This window comes from Amphiura filiformis, chromosome 14, assembly GCF_039555335.1.
Source record: "Amphiura filiformis chromosome 14, Afil_fr2py, whole genome shotgun sequence".
NCBI classification, from domain to species: domain Eukaryota; kingdom Metazoa; phylum Echinodermata; class Ophiuroidea; order Amphilepidida; family Amphiuridae; genus Amphiura; species Amphiura filiformis.
Window position 1 is genome coordinate 65,890,580 of NC_092641.1, and position 22,580 is coordinate 65,913,159.

The 22,580-nt window shown below is 38.9% G+C and overlaps 1 protein-coding gene across 1 annotated transcript in view; it reads right to left on the reverse strand.

The window, feature by feature from the left end:
• Nucleotides 1-22,162, reverse strand: part of LOC140170453 (uncharacterized) — a 90,358-nt gene extending 68,196 nt beyond the window's left edge. Inside the window, exon 1 of the mRNA XM_072193820.1 lies at nucleotides 22,010-22,162. The gene's annotated coding sequence lies outside the window, so the exon portion shown is untranslated. The remainder of the gene's footprint in view (nucleotides 1-22,009) is intronic.
• Nucleotides 22,163-22,580: the final 418 nt, after the last annotated feature.

Here is a 22,580-nt window from a genome sequence, read left to right on the forward strand (position 1 = left end):
CAGTAGTTACCCATTCAGGGAGATACCCTCTAATCTTCTTTTCCCTAATTGGGGCATGATTATTACATACCTCGTTGAACATATCAAACCAGACTGCCCAGGCAGAGTCAACATCTGAGTAACTAGTAACTATATCCCAGTCTTTAGTTTTAAGTGAGTTAATAAAATCAATATCATTGAAATTTTTATATGAGCGAGATTTAATTAATTTAGGAGGGTTTTTAATTTTCTTACTTTTACGTACAATGAAAATTAATGAATGATCACTCAAGCCAAGATGATGTACTCCATGAGCAGTGATCATGTCAGGATGTGTTACAAAAGCAAGATCTAAACAAGATCTTGTTTCAGGAGTAATTCTTGTAGCTTCAGTGATCAATTGAGTAAAGTTTGAGTTTTTAGCCAAGTTTTTAACCTTTTTAGAGAAGTTACTTTTAAATAAATCAAGGTTAAAATCACCAACAACTATAACCTCATTATAATTAGCCACAGCATTCTGTAACACAAGATCAATTTTAGTTAAATACTCAGCATTTGAATTAGGCTGTCTATAAACAGTACCAAGCAAAATTGGTTTAGTGCAAGGTAAATTGATTTCAGTGAATAGAACTTCAACATCATTATCAATACTTATATTAACCTCTTCATTGTAATCAATACCTTCTCTTATATACACAACAATACCACCATGTTCCATACCAACACAGTCTTTTCTATATAAATTGTATCCATCAATAACAATTTCATTATCATCAATGTTAGGTGTTAACCATGTCTCAGTGACACATAAGATATCAATATTATTTGTAAAAAGAAAAATTTGGAGATGATCTGTTTTGTATCTGAGACTCTGAATATTAATGTGACAAATTTTTAAACCTCTATTCAAATGACACTTAAGATCAATAAATTGGCCCTCACTGAAAGGAAGTTCATCTAAACAAATTCTGGTGAAGCAAGAATTACAAAGCCAATTTGAGTGGTGATGAATAGAATTTACTTTGTCAATATCAGTACAATCATAATGAAAATCAAGAGAACATTGAGAACAAGAAACTGAGTTGTTTACAAATACCTTCTTAAAACATTCTCCACAGGTGGAGGTTATCTGAGAATTTTGACATTTATACATTCATTTTTAGTAATATTTTTTGAAGAATTGACACTTGTATATAAAGTAATATCATTAGAATTAGAAACATCTTTATCAGAGTCTTTAGACCCTTCATTATTTTGAGAGCCTATATCTGTATAATGACCATTATCATCATCACATGCAGCAGAACCTTTACAAACAAAATTATTAATAGTACCACCAGAACAATTATGATTAACAACACTTTCAACATAATATATATCAGATTCAGAAGATTTCTGTATAGGCTCACTAAATGCATGTACATATAATACAATGACACATTAGGGCCACCACAGACTTCAAAGTGCAAGAGGAGTTTGCATAGCCTTCGCATAGAAGTCAGTGAAACTTCCGGTATAGCAGTAAATAATAGCAGGTTTTCAAAGAAGGGGTCAAAAATTTTGAATTTTGTGAAGCTATGGATCCAAAACAATAGAAATAAAGCGTGAAAATGACCCTTTAGCAACCTCAAAATGGTAATTTTGTGTGCCAAAAGCTAAAACAATGCGCCTATGACCCCATGGCGCAAGTTACATGTAGCGCTACCCCTTTTAGCCTAAACCAAAATATGATTACGCAATCAGCATGCACAAATTTGGTAAATTATGCCACTACAAATTACAACATCTCTTATCCGGCCATGATGGGACCATGCATTGTCCGGATAAGTGAAAAGTCCAGATAAGTGAATTACATGTAATTCTGCATTGACTGTCCCATTAGTACTGAAATGGTGACAACAAAAGATTGTTTATACATGGTGTAATAACACTCAAAGATGGCTTTAGAGTGCTTCAATATGCAATGAATGATGTCATTCTAAGCATTCAGAGCATGGAATTAACTGTGGTAAATCATCAATAAAAATTCCTTTAAAAAAGGAATGTGGCGCCCAATGTGAACTTGGACGTGATATGGTGAATTCCATGGTGTGTAGATTTGGTATTATAAATGATTTTTCTAGGGAAGAGTAGAAGATGATCAAATGCAAGAGAAATGTGTTTGATTGGGGAAGGTGTTCTGACAATCCAAATATAAACTTAGTCCACCTCAAATGACCTGTAACAATTTGTGATTGACATTACTTAATTCACCTCGGATGACTTTGATATGACATTCAACATTTTCGCGCTTACACCCAGGGTTTTCTTTAAGCATTTTGCTGAGGGGGTATTTTCAAATTTTTTTGACCCTTTCAATTGTGCATTTTTCCTCTGAAGGAGTCAAAACATTGCCCAAGGGGTATTTTATAATATTATTTTTGAAGACATTTTTAACAATATGTGTGTTTTTGGAGCCATAGATGTATCCGGATTGGGGTGGTGGGGGGGGGGGATCTTTTTTGCCAGGGGGATGGTCCATACAATCATCCCCAATGTTGACGCCTGTATGTGGGTTTCTGACCAAATTATCCTCATATTTGGCCATTTTAGCCCCAAAAGTGCACATTTTTGCGCGCTTCTCGCGAATATATTCCACTTTTGCACCATATTTTAACAGTTTAGGTTGAAAATGGTAAAATTTGTTGTACCATAAACTTATTCTTTCTCCAAAAGGTGCTGGATTCACTATACTTCAAGACACCTCCCCGAGTCAAAGAAATCTACACCACTGCTTGGAGCAGTGGCGGATCTAGAGCAGTCAGAAGGGGGTGAGGGCAATTTTAGAAGAAAATAATACTATTTAAAGATGCCCCCCGAGAAGTAAGAAACTTTTGCAAAATGAAGATCTAATTGAAGCAATTTGGTGGATCATTTTGGCAATATTAATGTGTAAAATTTTAGTTTAAAAAAGCTGAACATTTGTGAAATGAGCAGTCCATGGAGTCTTTCGTGGACGGCAAGTTTTCCCTATTATGGTAGGCATATATATTGTGTTAAACATAAATTGGCAAATGTCGAAAGCAGAAGTGAAAGTGGCCATTTGTTTATCAACTACGCAGGGTGATGTTCCCCCCTTAGAACTTGGAAAATTTTGCAAAATGAAGACCTAATTGAAGCGATTTGGTGGACCATTTTGGCACTATTACTGTGTAAAATTTAAATTTGAACAGTTGAAAAGCTGAAAATTGTGAAATGCCGGTCCATAAAGCCTTTCGTTGTGCTACATATCGGGATTATAGGTCCTAAATGCCAAAAGCCGAGAATAAATACACAATATCAGGTGTTTCTCTATTCAATTCTTGCAATATCTGAACGCGTACGTTTTCACGATTTTGTACGCATTGGACTTTGGGACTAGGGATTTGAAGGAGTCAGAAAAGTGCCTGAACGCGTAAATACGCGTGTTTTGTGCGTTAAAGAAAACCCTGCTTACACCAATCATATATCCATAACAATTTAACTCTTACAACTTCCTGTCAACTCTCTAATTTAAAACTTTAAATTTCAGCCTGTTTGCCTTTTCTGTCTTGTGCCATTTAGTACACTACAGTTTGTTACAATAATTAAGATAAGCAAACATTGCTGGATAGATAACAGGATTTAGTTATTTACTTAATCCAATCATGGAGTAACCGCTATATAGATTCTATGGTAATTAGCAAACAAAAGCCATCAGTTTAAGAAAGCTCGTTAATTGATCATAACACTATGGACCATAAGAGTCTCATCCCAATGGCATAGTCCAATAACCTCAATTACATAATCATAGTGCAAAATTTGACCTCAAGTTGCAGAGTATGAGTTTGTGTACAAAGGATGAATGTACAAATGTATTAGGGTTTAAGAACTGTTCCCATGATAGATGAGCATGTTGTGGATCCTAGTGTGTGTCAAATGTCACCGCTCTATCGGGTTCTAAGGCACACGGTAAACTGGTTGAACGCATACAAAGGTCAGGATTTATTTGGTGTTTTTATAAATCCTAATTTTGTATTTTAAACAAAGAATATACGCTCACCATTTTATCCCGTGCATATCAGAAAACAATAATAAAATAAAATCCAAGCAAATTGTGGTTTTATTTCTGAGCTGGGCATAATTTTAGCAAAACAATTGCGAAGGCAATCTAGCAAGAGTGAAATTAGAAGCCGTTCACAACTTCATGCCTATATTGTGGCCCCTCCGTAGAGGGCGCCACAAAAACATATTTCCCTGTGAAGATTTCACATCCGGACAATAGAGAGATCCATATAAAAGAGGTACGGATAAGAGAGGTTGGACTATACTTATTAAAAGTCACACATTATTTCAACCTGGCCTACTTTTACGCAAAGTGCACAATATCTGAACTATGCTCACAATCGCAATTATGACGCTTTTGGCGCACCATACTTTAGCTATAAAATGTCAATAGCTTTTAAAAATCTCTATTTACACAAAGTTTGACTTTCTTTTGTTACGAGTCGTATTTGACTCAAGGCCAAAATCACCTTTTACCCGAACTCACATGAATGCACAAAATCTAAGTCTTTAATTGAAAGCATGTTATGATTGGTATAATATATATGACAACAAATGCACATACACAATAATCAAATATAATCACTCTTTATCTATTTAGTACTTAGCCAGCATTCTTCTTCTTGGTGATCATAAAGTTCTTGCAATGTTCTGGACGACTGATGTAATATATCCTTATTCACTTGTCCTGCGAAAATCAGCGAAGTCCAGTGTACACTTGAGTTTATAAATATCCTTGCGTATAAAATCCTCACACAAAAATGGCATTGCTTTCTCCAAACCGTTATCTTCTTGCGCTGCTTTCTCTAAACTTAACTCCTTGCGCTGCTTTCTCCAAACTTGGTGCTATTTCCACCTTTCACACAATATCTTCAGGAAGCAGGACTGCGATGCAGTTGTCCCTACTTATTTTGACAGCTGTGTTGTATCAAAAATCATAGATCATCATATTTGGATAATCTATGCATGAACCAGACTTCAGCGAGTTGACAGAAGAATTTATATTCCTTTCTTGGATAAAGTACGTTCTTTGACATATTCTAGATCTTCTCCGACAACACTGGCAGGTACATGTAGTAGTGCATTGACCACTTAAATTAATTCTGGTTCGCAATTTCCTTTCTTTGAAGGAATTGGACTGTAAGCATATTAGCTATAGCTAGCCCAGATCAACAACTACAAACTGTGAAGAATTATGTTTACCTTTTCTTATATATCAAGCAGTGGAAAATCCCAAATATTAATAGCCAAATGTGATCTTGGAAATTCCCAAGCCTTAATTATAACATTAACCTTTCACATGACATCATTTCCTGAGGGGAATCATGCGATGTCATCTTCACTTTACAACCTCAGGGGGGTTTCCAAATATTCCAAATTAGATATGATTCAACTTGTTTTGCTCAATTTGAGAGGGAATTCCCCAAAATGTCATCACTCATGTAACTTTGTAAACAAAGATAAATCATCAAATTAAATTACTCAGGGCACATCACACTTTAAACACAAAATGTCATGACAATTTGCAATTATCTGTGCTGCTTGTTCTTCAAAAACATCATATTTGAACCCACTTACTTTCCACAAGGTTTTGTCCCAATCCCTACCAAACAATGACCTGAACTTGAACTCTGACCCAATTTCAGACTGTTTTACTCATCAAAACAATGTCCAAAACAAATACAACCAAAAACATTGCTCAAAACACATCCCAATTTGGCAAACATTTGTTTAACTCCTCCCCCCTCAAGAAGCACAAATTGTTTGTTTACATTTAGATATGCATATAAAAATCATGAAATCACAAACTCACATTAAATTTATACACACAATGTTCAATGTCCCATGTCGTCGCCTGTCGATCATGCTTGTCTGTCGTTGTCGCGAAGTGCACTTTCGCAGTAATTAAAATCCAACATTTTGCTGGCCAGCTTTTTAATCGTGAAATGTCCATTGCAGAAACATGCGATGCAGAAAATGATGTCTTCGCTGATCATTTGAATCATCGTTAAAATACCATGTCCAATCCATTGCATCATGAGCTGCCAAAACTCCATTGAAGACATAACCCCAATCTAGGCAGTAATATCCACTCAAATAAGGAAAAATGTGAATCTTTCTCCATTTCTCAGCATATTACGAAGTTAAAATGTATACAATCAAAACTCGTCAAACTTGGTAAATTTGTATCTTCCATTTGCTGCTGTCGAAATTTGCTCAGGCTTTTACAGAAAATACTGTCACGGTAATTTCCATCGCCTCCAAACTCTCGTCTCACTCTTCTAGGAAAGCATACAAAGGTAAATTTATCTGTCCATTTGTCGAAATTGTCTTCTCTCGTCGTCTTCCACTCGCCTATCCATCACGTCACAGGTCTGCACCCACACAGTCGGTCGGTCTCTTGGTCTCTTGAATCAGTCTCACATCACGAATCGGTCTCTTGGTCTTACAAGTTTCTCAAATCGCGCACCTCAAGACCACGCTAAAGTTTTGATTAGCTGACTTTCAACCAATCAGCGTCCTCGATTGCTAAATCTTCACAAAGGCGATGCCGCTTCCTGATTAACGTTGCTTGTACGCCAATGTATGCGCTGAACACAATGCAGAACTTACAAAAACAACCCAAGTGTGGTACATGACCAGGGGTTGAGCAATTACAAAAATACCTTGATGTATACTGCAAAACATGTGATTATTTGTCTTGCAAATAGTGGAAAACACGCTATTTATGGGGAAATCCCGTAACATTATCTAAAAATCGGTTTCTCCCAGGTCGACGTAAATTTTGGGTTGCCACATTCTGCCCGCAAACACCCAGGATTTTTAGGCAGGTCGACCCATGACAAGCATGCAAATAGCATGAATAGGCCTACATGTACATGACCCGACCATGGCAATTGTAGGCCTACACATGTGACGAGTACATGTATAAACCATTGTACAGCGTTCATTTATTACTTTTGCAAGTGCCGGTGAGGATTTTATGATATCAGTTTGTCTTATGAGAAGAGGTCACATATGATCAATTACACATTTGTAATCATTTTTCAGCACAAAATATGATATGAAAACATAGGTGAGCAATGTATGAATATATGGAGCTCGGTCAAACAGGTTGTTACCAAATTGCGCGGAAACAGGGCCGTCGCCCGCCCACACGAAAAATAGCTAGAAAATACCAGAATAATTCCAGAATATCCTAGAATAAAAACCCAGGATAATCCCAGCAAAAAGCTGGAAAAACCCAGCGGTAATTTGGATGGGATAAGCTAGGATAAACTAGAATATATAAAGCTGGCAGAAAAATCCTGTCTTTCTGCAGGAAATTAGAAAGCGTGGAAAAAGTTGGCTTCTGGCGGTAATTTGGACGAGATAAGCTAGAATAAATAAAGCTGGAAGAAAAAATGAAATCCTGGATTTCTGCAGGAAATTTGAAAGCTTGAATAAAGCTGGCTTCTGGCGGTAATTTGGACGAGATAAGCTGGAATAAATAAAGCTGGAAGAAAAATTGATATCCTAGCTTTCTGCAGGAAATTTGAAAGCTTGGAATTCGCGGCATTTTCTAGGAAAAGCTGGTTGTAATTTGGAGGGGATAAGCTAGAATAAATAAAGCTGGAAGAAAAATTGAAATCCTGGCTTTCTGCAGGAAATTTGAAAGCTTGGATAAAGCTTGAATTCCCTGCATTTTCTAGGCTGCCTGTGGTGGTTGAAATGGACATTTTGAGCTTTGATAAAGCTTGGATTATCCAACGAAAATGATCAAACAATTTAATGGAGAAAAAAAACTAATAACCCCAATACCAATACATTGAATTAGCACACCACATCCCAGCTTTAATTACCAAAAATCTTATTATTGTGTTGTAGGTGACTTGTAACTCACCATATTTGAACTCTCTGAATAACAAACTCACATATTTGAACTTTAAATGACCCTCTCCCAATTCAAGGCCAATTCAAGGTGCAAACATCCCCCAAAACATTGACATAGTACACCACATGCCAACTTTATCAAACAAAACTCGTACAATAATATGCTGGAGGTGACAACTCGCCATATTTGAACTCTCCAAATAACAACTCACCATATTTGAACTTTCTAAATAACCCTATCCCAATTCAAGGTGTAAACATCCCCAATACATACACCACATTCCAACTTCATCAAAAAAAAACCCTCGTCCAATGATATGTCGGAGGTGACAACTAACCATATTTGAACTCACCAATTAACAACTCACCATATTTGAACTTTCTAAATGACACTCTCCCACTTCAAAGTACAAAAATCCATACATCATATTCTTCAAAGTACAAACATATATAAACCATTATGATCCAAATATTATTCCAATTCAGTGAAGATGTGACAACTCACCATGTTTGAACTCCCTATTTGAAACCTCTCCCACTTCAAAGTACAAGTACAAACATGCCCTGGAAACATGCCCAGGACTGAAGACATCAACATAAACCCCAACAACATCAGCATGACCACCCTAACATTTTTACCAGGGTCACCCAGGTCACTAAATGACCCAAATCAATGCTGTAGTAGGGGCCTATGTATAATGCAGTGCATGTCTGCTGAATTCAACAACCTCTAAGCCAGAATGTTTCCTCAAAAAAACAACAACAAAGGAACAAAATACAGTTTATAAACTTATGACAAGCTGATCTTTCTTCCAGCTATAGTCTTGGTATATCACAATTTCATCTGTAAAATATGATCCTTAAACTTTGAAATTTTTGAAATTAATGGTAGCTTCTGAGAGTATTCCAGAAAACTCACCTTGTCAGTTGGCGACCTCTGACCTCCACTCCAATAATGCACTGTTCTTAAAAGCTTGGACTTTAATGTGTTATAAACTACAAGCTTCATCTGTTAAAGTCCAAGCTTTCCATGCTCATAATGTTGGAGTTCAAGCTTTTCTCTCCAAGTTTGAGAAGTCCAAGCTCTTACAGGTAGAACGAGCTGGAAAAGCCTGGATTATTTTTATTCCAGCTTTTATCCTGGCTTAAAACCAGAAGGTTTGAATTTAACCGGGATTTTCCCCTTGGCCAAAGCTTAGATAAGCTTGGTTATGCAAGTAAAAGCTGGAAGTTTCCAGCAATTCTGATCAAGCTTGAATTAATTTTCGCATGGACTGATGGGGGTGTAGGTAGACTGGCCCCCAGTCTCGGTTCGGTTCCATCTCTGGATAATGTAACAATAAATAATTACATAATGCCCTATGAAAAAAATGCCAAAGTCCTGTAACCCCCCCTTATTTTCTTCTATGCCAAAAAAAACCCATTCCTCTTCATCCACAAATCGACGCCCACTAATTACACCCACCACAGTCAACCATGCAGCAATATAGAAATATACTTGTATTATAAGTGAACGCGAAAGTCCATTGAGCGCTGATTCCGAGACTGGTCCAATCTGTCAGAGATCTTCCTTCCAAATATTCGTTCAACGAAGCACGTTGTTTCGATGTCAATTACGAAAGCCCGCCCAGTTTCAATTCAAATATGGTAGCACAAAGCTATGCCGCGGGATGTGACACAAGATCGGATGGGACACTTGTCAACAACAACTGAGAGGTATTGAGCTCAAGTGGCACGCGTCTGATAGACCCATGGTGCAGCGCAATAATAAAAAAGGCAACCACTCGACTCGGACTTAGGCCTCTTGTCCCTATTGCGTATATTATCGCGTGCGGCTTGCAAATGTTTGCACATTATTTAGCTAGGGAAGCCTTTTCAAATATCCCCGCGCTGCCAAGCTGCGTTGATTGGTCGGATACAATATCGTTGTTTTAGTCGCTTACACAAACGTTAATGTAGTGAAAACATGAACGTGGTATGTAGAAAGATTGCGTGACTCCAAATCCGTAAAAGTGAACTCCCAGCATTTTGTTGGAACTGGAAGGCAAATTGCTTACAGACTGGGAGGGTCCATGTATTGGGTTGATTTTTAATGCTATGTAATCTACATTACCAGTTGTTCTCCATGGACCCGAGGGAGGGTCTAGGGTGTAGGGGGTGCGACAAGGGGGAAAGAGAGAAAGGAAGAAAGAAAGGGAGAGAGAAGGGGGAGAGAGAGGGAAGGCAGAAAGAAAAGGGGGGGAGGGAAAAGAGACGAGAAGTGGGAGAGGAGAGGGAGGGGACTAAGGGGAGAAAACTTCATTCAGTTCGTAATATAGGCCCTATTGGATGGGTATAATGGACCTACAATGATGTTGGTCGTCAGGCGTGTTGACTCCGTTGAGATGATGTGGACATAAACTAATGATTTTGCAAGATCGACAAAATATGTGTGCATCTCATCACCCTTCTGCACCGCGCCCTTCATCAGCACCAATGGAGATTAGCCATAGGCATAGGTGTAGATCCCAGGGGTGATGAGGGATAAATCACCCAATATATTGATAAGGGGATGGTCATATACTGTAATATCCAGTGTTGTGCACCCTTAAGTAAAACATCAAGTGCACGGTATAGTTATGCATCAATGATACGGTAAATCTTTGTTAACAACATGGCAGACATTTAAACAATCATTTGTGTGATTTGTGTCATTTGTTATCCAAGCCTAAGTCCCGAAATTGGCGACGAGGATGAACAATTCCTACAGCGGAAGGTACATGTAAAGCAATATTTCCTCCATCGCCAGAAGCATTGTTAGGGTGAGTCGACGCTAAGAAATTAGAGAAAATAAGAGAAGAAGAAGACAAGAAAAATGGGTGATCAAGAAGCAACCGTTACAGTAGTCAATAGGAACTTGAAAATAGATCCATTTACACACTCGGTGGATGATCACATTAGCGTTGGTATAGCATGGCAAGATTGGTTAGAAGAGATAGAAAGGGAGTTCAGATATTTCAAGATAACTGAGGCAGTAGATAAGAAAGATGCTCTCATAATTTATGGAGGCAAAGACATAGCTAGACTAGCAAAGAGTCTACCAGATCCAGCACAGAGTAATGAGTATGAGAAAGTGAGAGAAAAGTTGAATGACTATTATACTCCTAAGAAAAATAAACACCATGCCAGGTATCTGTTCTTGAAGATGAAACCTAACAATAAGGAAACAGTTGTGGCATATGCAGCCAGGCTGAGAGAAAAAGCAACAGAATGCGAGTTTGGCGATAGCTACGAGGAACGTATTTTGGAACATTTAATCCAAATGATAGAAAAGCAAAGCCTAGTACAGAAAGCAATTAACAAGAAGTGGAACCTGAGTCAACTTCTCAAGGAAGCAGGTCAACTGGAAGATACTCAACTGCAACTGAAAGAGATGGGTGCGCAGTCAAGCGATGTCAAGTCAGCCAAAGTATCAAAGTACAAGAAATACCAGAGGCCATACACATCAAAGTACAAGAAGTCTTACCCCAAGCAAGGGACAGGGCAAGCATGCAAGTACTGCGGTAGAACCGACAGCCACGCTCCAGGTGAAAATTGTCCTGCATACGGGAAGAGATGCCGAAAGTGTAACAAGTATAACCACTTTGCCATATGTTGTGAAGCAAGTTATCACAAGGATACAAGCAAGAAGAAAGAAGAAACACAAGGTGTGAAGAAGAAACACAAAGTCAGAAAAGCGTATCAAGATACGGAATCAACTAGTTCCGATGATGAGTTTTTCAGAGAGTCAGCAAAACACTTAGTCAGACCGGTGAAGAAGATACATGACAATGACAATAATAGTGATACAGTAACTGTAATGATCAATGACGTGGAAGTACAAATAGACCCAGATAGCGGTGCGGATGTCAACATCATGGATGAACATCAATACAAGGCATTCACTCACAGATCAGAGAATGAACAATTACTTACTGAAAGTACAGTCAAACTGAGTGCTCTTCAAAGCGAGTTATCAGTGAAAGGGGAGTTCAAAGCTGTGGTGAGAAACAGCACACGGGGAGTCAAGACCAAGTTCGTCGTGGTTTATGGAAGAATAAATTCACCACCACTCCTTGGCAAGTACACACTACGTGATCTAGGCATGCTGGAGATAAGACCAGATGGATCACTTGGGAAGATAAATAACCTCAGAATTCCAGATGAAATTTCAAGTGTGAAGTATACAGCAAAGACAAGCGGATCATCAATCCAAGAAATCGTTGATGGGTATCCACAAGTCTTCAATGGAATAGGGAAAATTAGAGACATTAAAGGAGACAAGGAGATATATGCAAAGCTGAATATGCAAGCTGGAGTGGCACCAGTAGCTCAGAAGCCGAGACAAGTACCATATTATTTGCAAGCACCGTTGAAGAAATGGTTAGATGACAGCGAAAAGCAAGAGATTTTTGAGAGGGTACCGGAAGGCGAGTCAGTAACGTGGTGTAGCCCATTGGTAGTCCAACCCAAACCAAGATTCAAGACAACACCGAAAGAAGATCTAGAGCCACACATGATCAGAGCAAGTGTTGATTTACTGAGTACCGAACAAGTATATGGACCGTAACAGAATTTACGCAAGCAACGGTAGTGGAAGATTTTACGTACAAATTCCACAACTGTAAGATTTTCTCCAAGATGGATATGAAAGCAGGGTATCACCAGCTAATGCTAGATCCCGAGTCCAGGAAGGTAGCTACATTTAGTACACCATGGGGCAATTACAGACCGAAAAGATTAATTTTCGGAGCCAAGTCGTCACAGGACATGTTTGACGAGACCATCTTCAGGATATTTGGGGACATCCCAAATTGTCTGAACCAACAAGATGACATTCTGATTGGTGGAGCAACTGAAGAGGAACATAATGAAGCACTGAAGAATGTTCTACAAAGAGCAGCAGAATATGGGATTACATTTAGCCCAGAGAAGTGTAAATTTGGCGTGGACCAGTTGGAGTTTTATGGATACAAGTTCACAAAAGAAGGCCTAGAACCAACAGAAGAGAAAGTGAGAGCTGTGAGAGAAAGCAAACCTCCAGAGTCGAAGCAAGCAGTGATGAGCTTCCTCGGGATGGTCGGGTATCTTGCGAAGTTCGTACCAAGATATTCAAGTCTTACAGCACCACTGAGAGCTATCACACATAAGGATGCAAAGTTCAAATGGGGTCCAGAAGAAGACAGATGTTTCAATGAAATCAAGGAAGCAATCACAAGTGCAGAGACTATAGCGTTCTTTGATCCAAGGAAGCCTATCATAGTTAGAGCAGAGGCTAGTTTCCATGAAGGTTTATCAGCTGGCTTATTTCAAGAAACTGATAAAGGAGTTCAGCCTGTACACTTCATCAGTAGAACAATGGAAGATGCTGAGAAGAGATATAGTCAGACAGAGAAAGATGCTCTCGCCATCAAGTGGGCGAAGAACAGATTCAGAATGTACCTGTTAGGAGCACCGAAGTTCAAGATCATAACAGCACACAAGCCATTAATTCCAATGTTCAATAAGGCAACTGCTAAGCTACCACCAAGAATTGAGAAGTGGGTTATGGATCTACAAGACATTGACTATGAACTAATCTATGAGCCAGGTAGAGATGAGCAAGATCCGTTAGACTTCCTATCAAGACATCCTTTGCCAGAAACAGAAAGCGAGGAAACAGAGCACATGGTTAAGCACATTGAAGAAGATCATGCAGTAGTGATAGACAGAATCAAAGAAGAGACAGCACAAGATGAACAACTGCAGAAGGTGAAGCAGCGAATCCTGAAGAATGACTGGGATTGTTCCAAGAAAGATCAAGACATACAGCCATTCCACAACGTCAGATATGAGTTGTACATCGAGGAAGATATAATCTTCAGAATGAGTCAGATTGTAATTCCAAGAGTACTTCAGAGAAAGGTGATCAAGGCGGCACATAGTCTAGGACACCTTGGCATGACTAAAACCAAGAAACTACTGAGAGATAAATACTGGTTTCCGACCATGAACAGTATGGTTGAAGAGATTATAGGCCAATGCTACGAGTGTAGAGTTACAACTAAAGAACACAAGACCGAACCTGTTAAAATGACACCGATACCAGAGAAACCATGGGATGTTGTTGCGATAGATTTCGGAGGACCATATCCAGATGGACATTACAATTTTGTATGCATTGACAAGAGAACCAGATATCCTGAAGTGGAAGTTACCTATTCGACAAGTGCAGAACCTACCAAGAAAGCACTAAAGAAGATGTTCGCAACGCACAGAACTCCGAGAAGAGTCGAAAGTGATAACGGCCCACCGTTCAACTCACAAGCATTTGCAGATTTTGCAAAAGAAGAGGGATTCACACATCACAAAGTGACACCGGAGCATGCTAGAGCTAATGGTGAAGCAGAGAGTTTCATGAAGATGGTGAATAAGACTGAACAAATTGCCAAGTTACAAGGAAGAAATAGCATTCTAGCTATGCAAGATATGTTAATTGGGTATCGCTCAACACCACACCCAGCAACTGGCATAGCACCATACAAAGCGCTCATGAACAGAAAAGTCAGAACAAAGCTAGATCAGATCACAAATCCTGATCAAGAAGACATTCAGCAAGATATCAACAAGCAAGATCAAGATTACAAAGACAAAGTGAAACACCAGGCAGAAAACAAGAACACTAAACAGCATACATTTGTTGTTGGAGATTATGTATTGCTGAAGCAAACAAAGAAGACTAAATGGACAACAGCTTATGAACCAGCATTCTATGTTATATAATTGATGGATCATCTATTGCAGCCAGAAGAGTCACGGATGGAAGAGAGATCTACCGTGATGCAGCTAGATTTAAGTTGGCAAATGCTGTAGTGCAAAACAGAGAAGATGAAGTTCAAGCTGAGTTAACGCCAGATTGGAGAGAACACATGTTGGCAAATATTCAAGCACCTGTTCAAGACATGGTTCAGCAAAATCAAGAACCACAAGAAACAACAGAAGAACCACCACAACTAACTTCAGATCCGGAACCAGTGGCTACGACAAAGACACCAAGGCTACAAAGGAGTCGACGGAAACCAGCGTACCTGAGTGACTACGAAACCTGAGAATCATCAGTGCAAGATTGAAGATTGTTGGATGAAGAATTGTGAAAGGACACTGAAAGAACTATGAACTGTGAAAGGACACTTACTTCATCATAAAATCCTGAAAAAAATCAGGAGAAAAAAAAAAAATAGGCAGGAAAAAAAAACGCCTAAGCTATTTGCAAAAAAAACAAAAAAAAAAAAAAAAATTTGCAAATATTTTGGAATTTATTTTGTTGCTAAAATATGCAAATATTTTGGAAATTTCTTTAAAAGGAAAAAGAAATTTAGTTTTCAGGAAATAATTATTTTCATAATATTTTGAAAAGCCATCAAAATAACCAGAAAAGTGAAATAATCATACAAGAGACAATCAAGTTAAGTTGAAACTTACTTTCAGTTTATTTAACAATGTAAACATTGTGAAAATACACATGTTTAAAGACTGAAATAAGAAATGTCTTGAAAAAACCCAAGACAAACAGAGACTTTAAAGAAAGCAGAACTTTAAATTACTTGCTGATTTAACAGTTAAAAGTTGAGAACCCCAATGACCGAATTAACCTCACATTTGGCCATATAAACCTAAAAAGTGCAAATTAGAATTAATTCCACTTTTGTACCACACTTCACCACTGGTTTAGCTTCAATATGGTAATTGTTTCCCGCGCTTTGCGTGCATAGCATAATCTGATAAGGTGCCGGATTCACTAGATACTTCAAGAAATATTTTCAACCCCATCCCCTAATGTTAAAAAGAATTCTACGCCACTGGCCATATGGGCATGGTGGCAAGTTAGTCCCTTCCCTGCTCAGTCGGCAGAAATGTTGCGACAAAATTTGCGATTTGCATCTTCCTTTTGGTCTATTTTAGACAAAAAATTAAGACCATTTTGAAACATTTAGCATTAAACTGCCAAATTGCTGTATAAAGCATAAAACTCATATAAGCATAAAACTCATGAGCTGGATCAAAATACCTGGACTAAATTAACAAAAAGATGTGAAAGGCCTAGATATCTTCCTTTCGCACAATATTAGTACTGGGACCCACAATTGTCCTCAATTGTGTTCATTTTAGCATTGAAATTGCATTGTTTTCGCGCTTCGCGCGCATAAGTCCCAGTAATATTCTTTTGTAAACTAGATCAGTGGGACAATAGGGAATTTTACCCCCGGGCTCGGTGACTCCGGTTCATCCCTCATTGAATTTTAGGATTGAAATAGCAAATTTTTGTGCACTGTGCGCGCACTTTATATCAAGATTTTGTGCATTTTTCCTCAGTAAAGGAATTCTGGGGGCAGCTTGGAAAAACTTCAGTGTGGTGGAGGGATGTCTTCTATCCGAAGAGCCAGGGGTGGTAATCATGTTGCTGAAGGGCCAGCAAAAGGTAAATCCGGCCATAATAGGCCTTAACCAGCAAAATTTTAATATTTCGACACCCCCCTGAGAAAATGGTCTAGCGACCGCCCTGCGCCTGCGCGGAAAAGGGGTAATTTTTTTACCAGTACCAAGGACCGCGAAATTGGCAAAATAGGGGGTATTTCATTTGCACTGTCCATGAAATTTGACAGTGAAATCAACAAAATAGGGGTAATAGGATAAAAGGAGTACCCGCAGTACTTGATTATAGTGTAATTGAAAGGGGTGTTTGAAATTCTAATCATTGAAAAGGGATGTTTAAAATTATAGTTGAAAACCACAAAAAAGGGGTTGTTTTTGGCCAAATTTTGTCCTAGATTTTGCATGAAAAAGGGTGGTATAAAATTTGATGAAAAATAAAATCACTGCAAAGGGGCCTTTCAAAGATTTGGTAACTCTCATGGTTGTCAACTTTTGTGTTGAGTTGGGGGCCGGAAATTATTGTCAATATTAATATTTTGCGACCTTTACATGTATAATGAAAACCCCGGGGGGCACTCCAACTTTGGAGGTGACGCGTATGTAGGGCTGTTAAGACCCCCTTTTTCAGCATCGCTGTTACCCAAAGACCCCATATTTTTTTACGAACACATGCTCTGGCACCCGAAGACCCCCTATTTTTTTTCATTTGATCTGTCACCCAAAGACAGCAACTTTTATTTATCACTGATTTTGTTACTTATTAAAAAAAAAAAAGACATTTGAAGCCATTTAGATTGATTTAGAACTTGCAGAAATTTGATTTTCAAGGTTTCTGTAGTGCTTTTTCAGCTCTCACCCAAAGATTCCATTTAAAAAAGGTCACGTTCTCACCCAATGACCCCATATTTTTTACATTTTGCTCTCACTGAATGCCAAAAATCATGCTCTCACCCAATGACCCCATATTTTTTTACATTTTGCTCTCACCGAATGCCCCTTAGTGCGAAAGTGCCAGCCCTACACCTTTACCATTCATATTGAAGTCCCCCCTCCCCCCCCCCCCACCCGGATGAAAACAAATTAAAAATTAACACTGAAGACACCCTATAGATGCACCTGCTGCCAGAACACGATCATGTCAGAAATTAATATTTTGTTCTGGGTCTGATTATTCTGACTACTACAACCTGAGAACAAGTCATGAAGTCCTCAAACGAAATTTGTAGTTACAACTAGCCCGAAACATCATGGCCCTTAGTGCCGTACTATTACGCTGCCTTTCGTATATTCGCAGAGGAGGACAATTTCGACCTCCTCGTTTGTTTACAAACAGAGAGGTAGACAAAGGGCCCGTCAAAACTGTTCCGCTTGTCCAAATACTCAAGTATCAAAAGGATGGTCCACAATAGAGTGATTCACGCAACATGAATAGGGGATTAAAAAAAAAAGTGAAGTTTGAAAGGACCATGTGCTTCTTTTGTCCAATTTGGCATCAAGATTTCGAATGGAAACAGTTCAGACCCAGAACACGATCATGTCAGAAATTAATTTGTTCTGGGTCTGATTATTCGGACTACATGGCCCTATAGTTGTTCTTTCCTCACAGGACTGCACAAATCGTAGTGACGGAGGTGTGAGTACCTCGGGCTTAAGCTGAATTTATACTCAATCGCTTTTGCAGAAAAGCGATTTTCACGCATGCTCAATGTTTATACTTACATTTCCAGAGCGTCAAGCCGATCAATCGATTCAAATCGCCGAGGCAAAAACGATGTCGCTTAAATTGCAAGTTGAAGAAATCTCAACTTCCCTGCGATATCGCTTGACACGTGAATGCGTCAACCAATCATATACAACCATCTGAATCTATTATTTTGCTAATTAATTTACCTTTCTCGATTATTAATTTTTGGTGATGAATTGTTAATTCAAAGCAATAATTATTGACAGCAACGGATGTTTTAAAAATGTATTTTGTGGCATTTAGAATATTTTAATTGTCGTCTGCAATCGCTATCGCCGTGATAAATATAAATGCAAAGCGACGAGCGATACATCGCAAAATTCGGCGATTACCCATTGCTTTTCAAAAGCGTGTAATCACAATCGCTCAGCGATTGAGTATATATATTCAGCTTAAAGCTGGTTTCATACTGTAACCCTGCCGCTTGCCGCTGAGCGGCATGGCTCACGCGCATTGCAGACAAACGAAGACAATCACGGCTTGTCATTGGTTGAAATGCCCTGTCGCCTGCCGCAGCGGCAGGAAAGTATGCTGAGGGCATTAGTCTTGCTTAAAGCCCGAGGTACTCACTCCGTCACTACGATTTCCACTGTCCTTCTCTGTACGAAGGAACAGGGCCATGATGTTTCGGGCTATAGTCTTGAGCAAGACTTAATTCAGACAGAAAACCCAATAAACGGCAAGTCAAGGTTTTTTTTAAAAAGTGTTCCCAGACCAATGCAAACTATTTTAATGTGTTGATATACCGTACATGAATTCTTTCAATAAAAAGTGAAAAAAAGATAACTTTTTGCCATGACCTGTTAATATGACACTTTTTAATGTCAGAAATTGTGTGTAATGCATAGGAAACCAAAAACATTTTTTAATTTAATTGTAAAAGATAATTGGGATAAGTTTATTGTGTTTTCTGTCTTCAGTCTTTATCATAAACATAATGACATCTACATGTACATACATGTACGGACCTATGGTTCAGAAGTGTAAGCGAGGTAACGATCCACTCCCTGAAAAACATGCGAGCCAAAGGCGAGCACCTCGCCAAATTTCCGGAAGTGCACAGGGCTTGTCCGGGGAATAGGCTGCAGGGTATCACCCTAGTTCCAGTAACTGTAACTCGTCATACCAGCTCCGTAGATGTCATTATGATAAAGACTGAAGTCTTGCTGGCAGGACTAGGTATCACACCCCCCCTCAAATTTTATTTTTTTTTTGCTCTTTTTATGACTAATTATCATCATCCAATCCCGGAAATGTAAAAAAAAAACATTTCCGGAATTCCGGGAATTTCCGGAAGACTTATGCCCCCCAGCATACTTTCCTGCCGCAGCGGCAAGCGGCAGGGCGATTCAACCAATGACAAGCCTTGATTGTGTCTGTTTGTCTGCAGTGCGCGGCGCCACACCGCTCAGCGGCAAGGGGCAGGGTAGTATGAAACCAGCTTTACACCTCTGATGGTTACAGTTAACTACCTCGGGCTAAGTTTTATGCTTCCGTCAATTGCAAGCCCGGCTACCAGGGACCCGGGCACAGCGGGGACGTAGCGGGGAAGATTACCAAAGGCAATTGTAATAATCCCCGCCATGCCCCGGGTACCGGGTCACAAATTGTGGGTGAAACCCCCGGTACTGTCCCCGGCCCCGCCCATGCCAGCCGGGTTTCAAAGTGCTGTACCGGTATTAATTATTTAATTTTCAATGTTTTTAATCAGCAAATCCAAAATTTAAGTATTTTCATGTTTCATGGCCCCGCTACCTGGACGACTGATTGTACATCCCGGGTACCGGGGACGTACTTTCTGGTAATTTCAGGGTGACATAGTTCACCACGCCACGTAAACTTATGGCTCAAAATTCGGACCGCTCGCCAATAAGTTTACTGCTTTCTATGTTTTGAAATTTGTTGACGTTTTAACGATCCCCGATTCCCGGTCGCTTATTTTAGCCGTGTCACATCACATGCATGACGCTGGTGGGTACCAACCAAACTTCAGAAGAAAAAAACCTCGTCCTCGATCGCCGATAACGATGTGATATGGGACTTACATAGGATTACACAGAGATATTTCTTGCCAAAATATGACCATTTCTAGGCAAGTTGGCCCTACTTTGTCTGCGTTATATGAAAAAGGACAGTCTTAAAGGGGCATTTCGTGATCCACAGCCTTATCCCCCCACTTTTCTCAAAAAAAGTTGAGATTTTTATATCACTGGAAACCTCTGGCTACATAATGTTTATGTACAAAATATTTCTTGCAGATTGATTCGTTTTGCAAAGATATTGTGAAATTTGAATTTCGTTCTGGTGCACCAGAACGAAATTACAATGCATTGTCTATGGAGCAGTGTAATACACATAATCATGCATAACTCGCATAACGCAATATCGGAATCAACTGAAATTTTGGGAATATGCTTTTTTCGTGGATATGTACTGAAAAATGTCATAAAAATAGGATGCTAGGATCACGAAATACTCCTTTAAGTAAGTATAAGTGCAACGCTTTTGATGTTTTGATGTTTTGGGAGACTGGGAGGAATCAGAACACAAAAATGATGGAGCCTATTCTTGACTGTGTAATATTCCTTCAACCAGTTGCCGTGCGGTAACAGTCTTATACGATGGACAGATAGTATCAGTTTGTGAATGAGGACATCGTATAACGCTCATTCTACAAAATCCGGTGCCAATCCACTAAAAAAAATGAAAAAAATAAAGTTGTTCAAAATTACCTGCTTTTAGTGTTTTTTAAGAGTAAATGTATCACTACTTTCAGATGTAAAAAATTGCCAACACCACTTGCATATTTTTCTTTCAAGAAGTCATGATGTTTTTAACACTAAAACTCAATGTAATGTGAGCTACGTAACCGACTACAAAATGGGCTGGTTTTACTCAATCCAAGGTCATAAAATGCAAACTAAAGATCACTTGAGTGAAATGTAAAACCGATTTCACCATTTCATAGAAGTTTTGAAGATGCGTAAATGAGTGTGTAACGTAGCTCACAGTAACGTAGTTCACGGGTTTTTAATGTTTTTTAAACGTGATTTGCGAACGTTAGAACGTTATGTCGGTTAATTCTAATATAAATGGGGTTCGACCACTGGTAGCTTTCACATATTATTAGGAAGTACATGTAATACAAGTGCATACTATAGAATCCTGGTAACGTAGCTCACCAATCTTAACATGGTCGGTCGAAATTTCAATGTTTACAACATTTCTATGCCAAAAATGCTACAGCATCACGATTTTTACTGTGATTTTAAAAACCTATGAGTGTTTCCTTTCAAAAACCGCAAATTACATTGATACCTCTGTTTTACTTCTTTCCAATAACGTGTGTTAAAAAAGGGTACCGTAGCTCACAGCGTTTTGGTGGAAAGTGCAATTTATTTTAGAATTACACAAAGACGTTTTAAAAACTAAAAAATAATGTTGATAAACAATATGATGGTGCGTTATCTAATTAAAAAACAACAAATATGTAAAGAAATCGCATTTATTCAAAGAAAATATTCAGGGTCAGATATGACACTTGAGCAGTGGAAACGCATTTTAGCGATTTTGAGCCTTTGCAAGGGTTAATCATGCTGAAGAAAGCATTTAAAGTATGGAAAACTATATATGTCCGTGTAGATCTCGTTGAGTTCTACCAGAAAAACAACATATGTGATGACCTAAATGCTCGACAAAGTGTTTGTGGACCAAAGAATGGAAAAAAGGCTATTGGCACCGGATTTTGTAGAATGAGCGATAAGTTCCTTGTACTAAGGGTGACAGTCCCGGGTATTGTGTCTACAGTGCCCGGGTCCCTGGTAGCCGGGCTTGCAATTGACGGAAGCATTACAACAACACTGGAACAACCCCGATGATCATGATCATGATGGCCGGGATCGGACAGTTGATCGGACTTACCATTTTCCAGAGACAGAGACAATCACTATATCCAACATGATATTAACGTCCAAATGCATGAATGTCACAGTCGAACATGTATAGCTTATGGCTACGCCAGAGCTTTGTGAAAATTGGAAATCTAGCTTAAACTGCAGCAAAGGCAAGCGAGAACTTCACACCGCCGTGTATGCGGATGCCACAACCAAACCATGGATAAAAGAATCAGGATGTAGCAACCGAGAAAAATAGATAGTAGCAATAGCAAGGGGGTGACACTAAATTCACGGTTGTTCTATTAGCAACGCAAAACCTATGAAAAATTCCGCTGGTTTACAGTACTACCTAGAAATTGAGGCCAGTTATCGATCCGTTATGAATAATTCATGTTCGACCCCTTGGATCATGTTAATTGATATTGGCAAATAACAACGTTGTTCGTTTTGCGAACTTTGCCTGTTCAATGAGAGTATAGCACTTCCCTCATACATCTGGGCACAAACCAGGCGAAAACGATCCAGTTTAATGAAATGGCGGACGGGTATTCCCATTAGGCACCAGTGATATGTTTTTTCAAAGAAAGTCTACTAAT